At 27.2% G+C, this 7,472-nt stretch overlaps 1 protein-coding gene across 1 annotated transcript in view; it reads left to right on the top strand.

The window, feature by feature from the left end:
- Window positions 1-1,602: 1,602 nt before the first annotated feature.
- Window positions 1,603-7,472, top strand: part of LOC106691169 (uncharacterized) — a 37,187-nt gene continuing 31,317 nt past the window's right edge. Inside the window, exon 1 of the mRNA XM_014436845.3 lies at window positions 1,603-1,683. The gene's annotated coding sequence lies outside the window, so the exon portion shown is untranslated. The remainder of the gene's footprint in view (window positions 1,684-7,472) is intronic.

Here is a 7,472-nt window from a genome sequence, read left to right as displayed (position 1 = left end):
CCGAGACACGAAAATCTTTATTTTTCTGATTACTACTATGAAGTCTCTGCTACAGATATACGTGTATTTGAAAAATATTTTCAACTCCAAAAAAACCGAAGTAGAACCATCATTAAACCAAGTACAGCTATTAACATATACAGGTATGTACCAACAGGTCAGGCGCAAGAACTCAGGTCAGACATCATGCAGAGATTCAAAGCAGTATTAGTAAAAAATAATTCATCTTACATTCTTTTGTTTTATTGTCTTATGATCTTGTTTAATTGTTTTTCACTCCTGAGATACAAACACAAAGTTTCAAAATAATCATTATATTTTTATGTGTGTTTATATATTAAGATTTATAAGGACCAATCTTGATAGTTTTTAAAATAGCATTATATATATCACATCATTAACTTCTACAGAAATTTAAATTTTAGAAACGTTCAACAGTATACTTTTGCTATATATCCATTTTTCTGACATGAAAAATTTCGAATATTTTATATTTATATTTTTATAAGTTAAGTATTATTAAGCTTAATAAGAAGAAAGGAGGAGGAAGGAAAACAAGGAAAGAACATAATCGAGAGAGCAGTATATTTATATTCTAAAAAGTAACCAAAATAAAGTAGTCAAAAGCCTTAACCAGTTAAGGCTTAAACATATTTTGCTTTCTTATGCGATTTTTTTTTTTGTTTTGACATCACAAAATATTACAAACCTTTAATTTTATGACGATTATGAATATAAACAATATTACTGGAAGATCACTAATTTACCGTGTGTTATAATTGTCTTTATTAATGTATATTTGTGCTATTTTATAGAAAAAATATACCAGTACAGCTGGTTGACAAGATTTAAAACAATTTATACTTAACAACTGATAAATTTTTGAAGTATACAATCTTAAACTAGAGTTAATGATTGATCTCGAAGTTTGAGGAAATTCTTTAATTAATTAGAACACAAAGAGAACAAGTAATATATCTGTTAAAAGATATTAAACAATAATTAGCTCTAACGTGAGGAAGCAGCAAAAGCGCTTTCCCAAACGCCTATTGTTTTTTGCCCCAAAAAAAGTGACGCCCAAGATAAAAAATTCAGGCCAACTTGTTCCAATTGGTCCAAATACTCCTTCCACACGCCTGCTCATGCGCGAATTTGCCATTTTTTTGGCAAATGTGTATCCTCACAGAATAAAAGGGAGTGAAATAAAAAAATGCATCCTGTTAATAATAACAATCGAATGAATTTCCCTTATTAATTTTTTTTATTCCGTTCTATTTTACAATTGATTATAATTTAATTTTCAATCATACGTTTATCACGTAGTATTGTGCCCGAATAGCTAAAGAAATTTTACTCAAAACAAATAAATAATATATATTTTAAAATAAAAAAAAGTGAATGATCCTTTTATCTCAAAGTATTTGAGGGAGTAAAACCAATACAAGTTTTTTAAAAAAAAATGGATTACGTTCCAACTTGCCGTGAAAAGATAAAATTGAATGAATTAATTAAATGAAAAACTATCAAATTAAGCAGTAAAATATCTTTGATGAAAGTAGTTACAGGTGCTGCACTCTGAAGTGGGGGTAAACTACCCTCTCTCAATTCCCACCTGAGTCAGTTCTGCCCGACAGTTCAAGGTGTATAGTTGTTCCAGACTACGGGCAGGTGTCTAGTTCTCAGGTATGTTCTATTTACTGTATCTTATAACTATAATATATGTGTGTTTTGTATTTTTAATCACATAGATATGATTTTTATTAACTCTGAAAATCAAAATACTTGAAGGACTAAGAATAATAAAAATTTTAGAATTAAATACATTCAAACATTGTAAATATATTTAATTTCATATCCAAAAAGATCGTGTAAATAATTTTTTTTAGAAATAATTAGCTGGAATGATTGACAATATTGGAATCAATTGGAGCTTCTAGGATTAACTATTAATTACTAATTTAACCAGAATAATTAATTACTAAATTATACTAATTACTATTAATTGCTTTTGAAACATTGAGGCATGTTTTAATTTAAAATTATTTATTTTGATTAATAAATAATACTGACTGAACTATAAGATATAGTTGTGATGGCATACCACTGCTTTGCTTGAAAAAAACCCACCTGAAAAAAAAATTATTTTATTTCCTAGTATTTATAACAATAAATATTGTTGTTGTCATAACATTCTGTAGTAAAAACATTTTCAATGATTATTTTTATTTTATTTGATTTATTGATTATTTTTTTAATTTAAGGAACGTAAACATAAGAAGGATAAAACATGCTTAAAAATTTTATCTTCTTTTAAAATTTATAATTAATATTCAAACATAACATTATTTATTTAATATCCATGAAGGTAATTTGCTACTGATTAGTCTTGTGTTTACAATAATCTTCAATTGTTATATCTATGCACTAATTCGAATAATCTCACAGCTTAACACAACTAATCGTGTAGTACACTAGTCCCATTCAGAAAATGTTTCCTTTAATTAATTAATTAATTCTAATTTTATTAATATGTAATGCTAATTTATTAATGATGTCCTTAAAAATGAACTTCCTACAAGGATATTTCAAAGAATTTTCATCCTTAAAGGTCTCTCAGACCTCCATGGTTTCTTTTCTTCTTTTTTTTTATATTCATATAATTTTACTTTGCTAACGTATAGCATAGCAATAAAAATAAAACGTATATTGTTATATTATAAAAATCAAATATAGATTTTTTTTTAATCAAGATTTACAAGGAAATGTAGTTATATTTTTTGTTTTTATTTCTTCTTCTTAGTTATAAGCATTTACCATAGACTGAGAGATGAATTGACCTAAATGTTTTTAAAAACAACTCTACAAGGACGCGAAAATTTCCTTGCTCTAAATTTTTCAAATAATTTTTTTTTTAAGTTAAACAATTCAGTTTTCTTAATAGAGTCTAAACTATGTTGTTTCGGTTGAATGTACCATTGTTTTTATTTTATTTCTTGATAATTACAACTGTATTAAAACAATAAGGAAAAGTGATTAATAAAAAATGCCAAAGATCTGTAAAGAAACTACCCATTAGTAGTACTCCAATAACATTTTTATATTAGAAGGTCTCGAGCCCATCTTCATTTCGTGTGCCTGGAAAAATTATGAGGAATGGTAAAGGAAGCAAGGTTAGAAATCATGTGGTATATGTGTTTAGGGAGTTTATAATGGAAGGATTGATATCTAGTTCGGGCAAGATCGGTTACATATAGAACATTAAGGACTTTTATTTATTAGGAAGGGATTTTTATTTGTAAGGAATGGATACGAGAAGGATTCAATGGCTTTATTGAACTCTATTGGCTCAACTCTGTAAGTCCAGGCTGGCCTTATTACAGTCATGAAAATCAATCAGTTTTTTTTTTAATAAGTTGGAAGGTTGTAATCTACGTGCATTTTTCTGTCTTTTTAGTCTTGTGTGAGGATCCCAGGTTAGACATTTGACCAGATGTCTTACGATAGCGGATCTGTTCGATAGGGCTATTGTGAACAGTCTGTAGGTTTACGACGAAGGGTGAAGGTGATTTCTTTGTGGTTTATTTTAATCATTCAGTTTTAACATCATTCTTTAAGGGCTGTGTTTGTTTTGATTTAAATATTTTTTCATACGATTTATCAGTTTTATGACTTTAATAGAACAAACCAACATAAGTAGACATAGAACTGATAAGAGATAACGAAGGATGCAGCTGGCTTGTATAAACTTAGTAGTAGATGGATGAGGGATTTTACGTGAATTTATAACTCTCGAATCTAGTTCAGTAAGAAGTAGATAAGATGATAACCCTAAAATAAAATATCCGAATGCTACTTTATTATATGTGTTCAACTGAGATTTGTATTTTAAAAAAAAATTGAATCTTATTAAAAAATTAATTTTAAGCTTAAATGTGGTTAATAAAAAAGATCAAAATCTAAAAAAAAAAAAAATGTTGAACTTTATAAAATGCAGAACTCAGAGTTTCATTTTCTGACCTTTCATGGTGTTATTTGATATGACAAAATCTCTCCTACGTATCATTCGAAAGGTGTTATTGGGAACTGGAGTTATTGTGAATATGTAGTACATGCTCTGAAACAACGAATTTTACCAATGTTTTTTATTGTTCAAATTTAATATAAATAAAATAAAACACAAAGAAATATACGATTTTTTTTTGATTTTTTAAAATTAAGATCTAACTTATTTTACGCGTTTAATTTTTTTTTTTTCATTATCCACTATTTCTAAGAAAACCTTTTTAATTTCATCAACTGTCGTCATTATAAAACATTCATTTCCGAAAAGAAATTTTTCTGCTCAGAGATTTTGACAGTACAATTCATTTTATAAATATATTTTATCTATATACATATATTTTTATTTCATAGATGTTAAAATGTATTAACCAATATATTTTGTACATTTGTAAAAATAAACTGGGTGGAAAAAAAACCACTACTGTTTTGAAAATGAAATAAAATAAAGAGTGTCATTGATAATATGTAAAACAGTATATATATATATTTATATTTGGTTCGCTTTCGTTTATATCTGGGAGTCATTGTTTTTGTATAATTAATGTTTAATTATAGATAGTACAGATTAGTATAGATATAAAAGAGTTTAATGAGTGGGAGGAAAATTGAATGAAATGATGAATTAATTTGTAAATATATTCGCGCATGGAAGAACATTTAATTCAGTTTTCATTTCAGTTATAATATGAATAGTTACGTAAAACATGTAAGGCATTTCTTTTAGAAAACTTTTATTTTTTTATTTAGATGAATTAGTGAAGCTATATATGGGTCAAGCATATGTTATGGTAGAACTTAAGACTGATTTACACAGATTAAATTTCTTTTTTTGGAGATAGTTTAGACTTTTTTTTATTAAAGTAAAAAATATTTAGAAGAACATTTAAACTATTTCACGTATTTGGCAAAAGGAATTGGAAGTTCATTTAAAATTATATACTGGAGAGTCAAGGTCGTAATTTTGGTGAAATAATGCCCTGCGTTTTGTTAATGTTAGTGCGTGATTTCCGTTTTTTAAGATATATAAATTTTTTTCTTGATTGTTTCTTGTGAACAAATATAAGTATAAACTGATAAAATAAATATATATATTTTATAAATAAAACATAAATTATCCCTAATTAATTACCATTTCTTTGTTCAGAAATGATAAAGCTAGTTTTAAGTCCTTCATCAGTGATATGAGCGTTCTTCGTGTTTTTGATGTTCTATATTTAGTAAAATATTGATTTTTTGTCGTAAATACCAATAAATAATTTTTTATTATAATATATTATTTTATGCTTTAAAAAAAAAAACCCTAAAACAAAACGGTTTTAAGCCTGAATTAACCGAAAAGCCTGCTTATAAGCATTGTCGAGTATCCTTTCCTCTGCGGCATTGAATAGCCTGTCCGATCTCATGACCCTGGAGGTACCAAGGTATGGTCAGAAGCACAATAACCTTTTTAGTTTTGTACAAAGCGTAAAGATAAAGTAAAAAAAAATAATAGACATATATGAAAACTACTTTATATTTTATCGTGCTATAGTTAAAGTCATTAATGCTGGTTGAAAACTTTGGTGCAAGCCTTATTGTAAAGGATAAAGTTGCAGGAATATACCATATCAGCTAGTAGATATGATACATTCAGTAAATATATCGATTACAATAATCGATATCTGACAATTTTTTTTTTAGATGTCTAAGTTGTGCAATAATGAATCAGAAAACTTTCGCTTCCCTTCAACGAAATCGTCAGCAAGCAGATTGCTTTTCAATCAAACTTTGTAGTAAAAATTATTCCGTACAGTTTTTCCTCAACTGATTTTTCTTGGAATTACAATTATATATATTTTTATCGCCTTCTTAACTTTTTATTTCCAATTATGGGAGGAAGTATGATTCAGTTTTTCCCAGTAAGGATTTAATGACCTTAGTTCGCAGTCCAGCCTGTATAGCGGGATTCCCATTAACGTTTCATTTAACGACCTCGAAGGAACATTCTCAAGAACCAATTTTAGATATAACTATGATTATTGGTTCTTAGGAGTGTCTTTAGATGTATACACGTACATTTATTTTTTTTTTAATTTTTAGATGACTTTATTTTATTAAATACTCAAAAAATATTTAAATAACTAACGAATGTTCTGTAAGAACAAATATATACTTAGGAAAACCTCTTGCACATGCAATGAATTTTACCGGCCCGAAAATAATCGCTAACAATTATCTAAATTTAAATTTTTTAATTCGTTTCAATTTTGACGTCAATTAATTTTATAGCTTGAGAAATTCAAATGTTATATCATCACGTAAATAATTATTAATTTTGGAACAAAATTTTTTTAATAAAACATCCAAATTACTGGAATCCGAGTTTGTGTTTAAATCTAAAAAAAAAGAGAGCATTTATTTATAGTATTTTGATTTAACCGCTAAAGACAATTTTTTAATCAATTGTTGTGTTCATCAAAGGCATTTCTTAGATATCACTCAGTAGTTGAAAAAGTTTTATCTGTCCGTAAATGTTAAAATAGAGATGTAAGAATGCCCGCTTTACACGTTTTTTTTTGTTAATATAGTAACTATGTCGGTATGACCGTTCTACGTGGAGGAACTAGAGAAGTGGCTTGTGTGCAAATGTTTTCTTATCCGGACCAAACCTCCGACACAAAACCGGCCGGTTTTTCCCGGCTCGTAAAATTCTTAGTGCTCAAGAGAACTCTTCTAGTCGATGAACCAGCTGCTACTAGCCGGATTTTGTCCAATCTGTGTAATTATGGTATTATTTCGAACGATAAAATTTTTAGCGTGTACAAGGGCCTGAAATGAGTAGTGTATCCAATTATACGTTGGGATTTCTATTTCAGATCCTTGTTTTTTAAAGATATTGCAATGAATAAGAATGATGCTATATTTTAAAGAGAAATTATACTCGTCGATTTTTCTTCACGAGAAATGATTAGATTAATAAGACACGATTTGTATTTAAAAAAAAGTAAATAAAAAATATTAGTACCTTGTCGAGACAAACAAAACTGCTCTTGCATTTTAATTTAATCTAATTTTAATCTGTTTTAATTTACTAATTTACACTAGTTGTAATAATAAAATTGATCAGATTTTCTCGAAATTTGTCTAACTACTTTTTGTAAGGCTAGGGTTTAAGATTTTAAACTATTAAAAAAAAAACTATAGGTCTCTTCAATCCCCGTTGTGGGTGATTTAGAGCCCCTGCGAGTTGTTCAATTTAAGTTATATTTATTGAATATTTTTTATTGAAGTTTTAATACTTTAAAAATTTTAAAAAAATTATAATAATAAATTAAAGGTTGAATAAATACATATTTTGTTTATATGGAGTGGAAGGAAGATTTTTTTTTTAATAATTTATTTATTGATATTTACAACTGTATACACATATA

Source organism: Halyomorpha halys, unplaced genomic scaffold (genome assembly GCF_000696795.3).
Source record: "Halyomorpha halys isolate HHAL.00 unplaced genomic scaffold, Hhal_1.1 Scaffold2128.1, whole genome shotgun sequence".
Classification (NCBI taxonomy): Eukaryota; Metazoa; Arthropoda; class Insecta; order Hemiptera; family Pentatomidae; genus Halyomorpha; species Halyomorpha halys.
The sequence above is the reverse complement of the archived record's forward strand: the minus strand, read 5'-3'. Positions and strand labels throughout refer to the sequence as shown.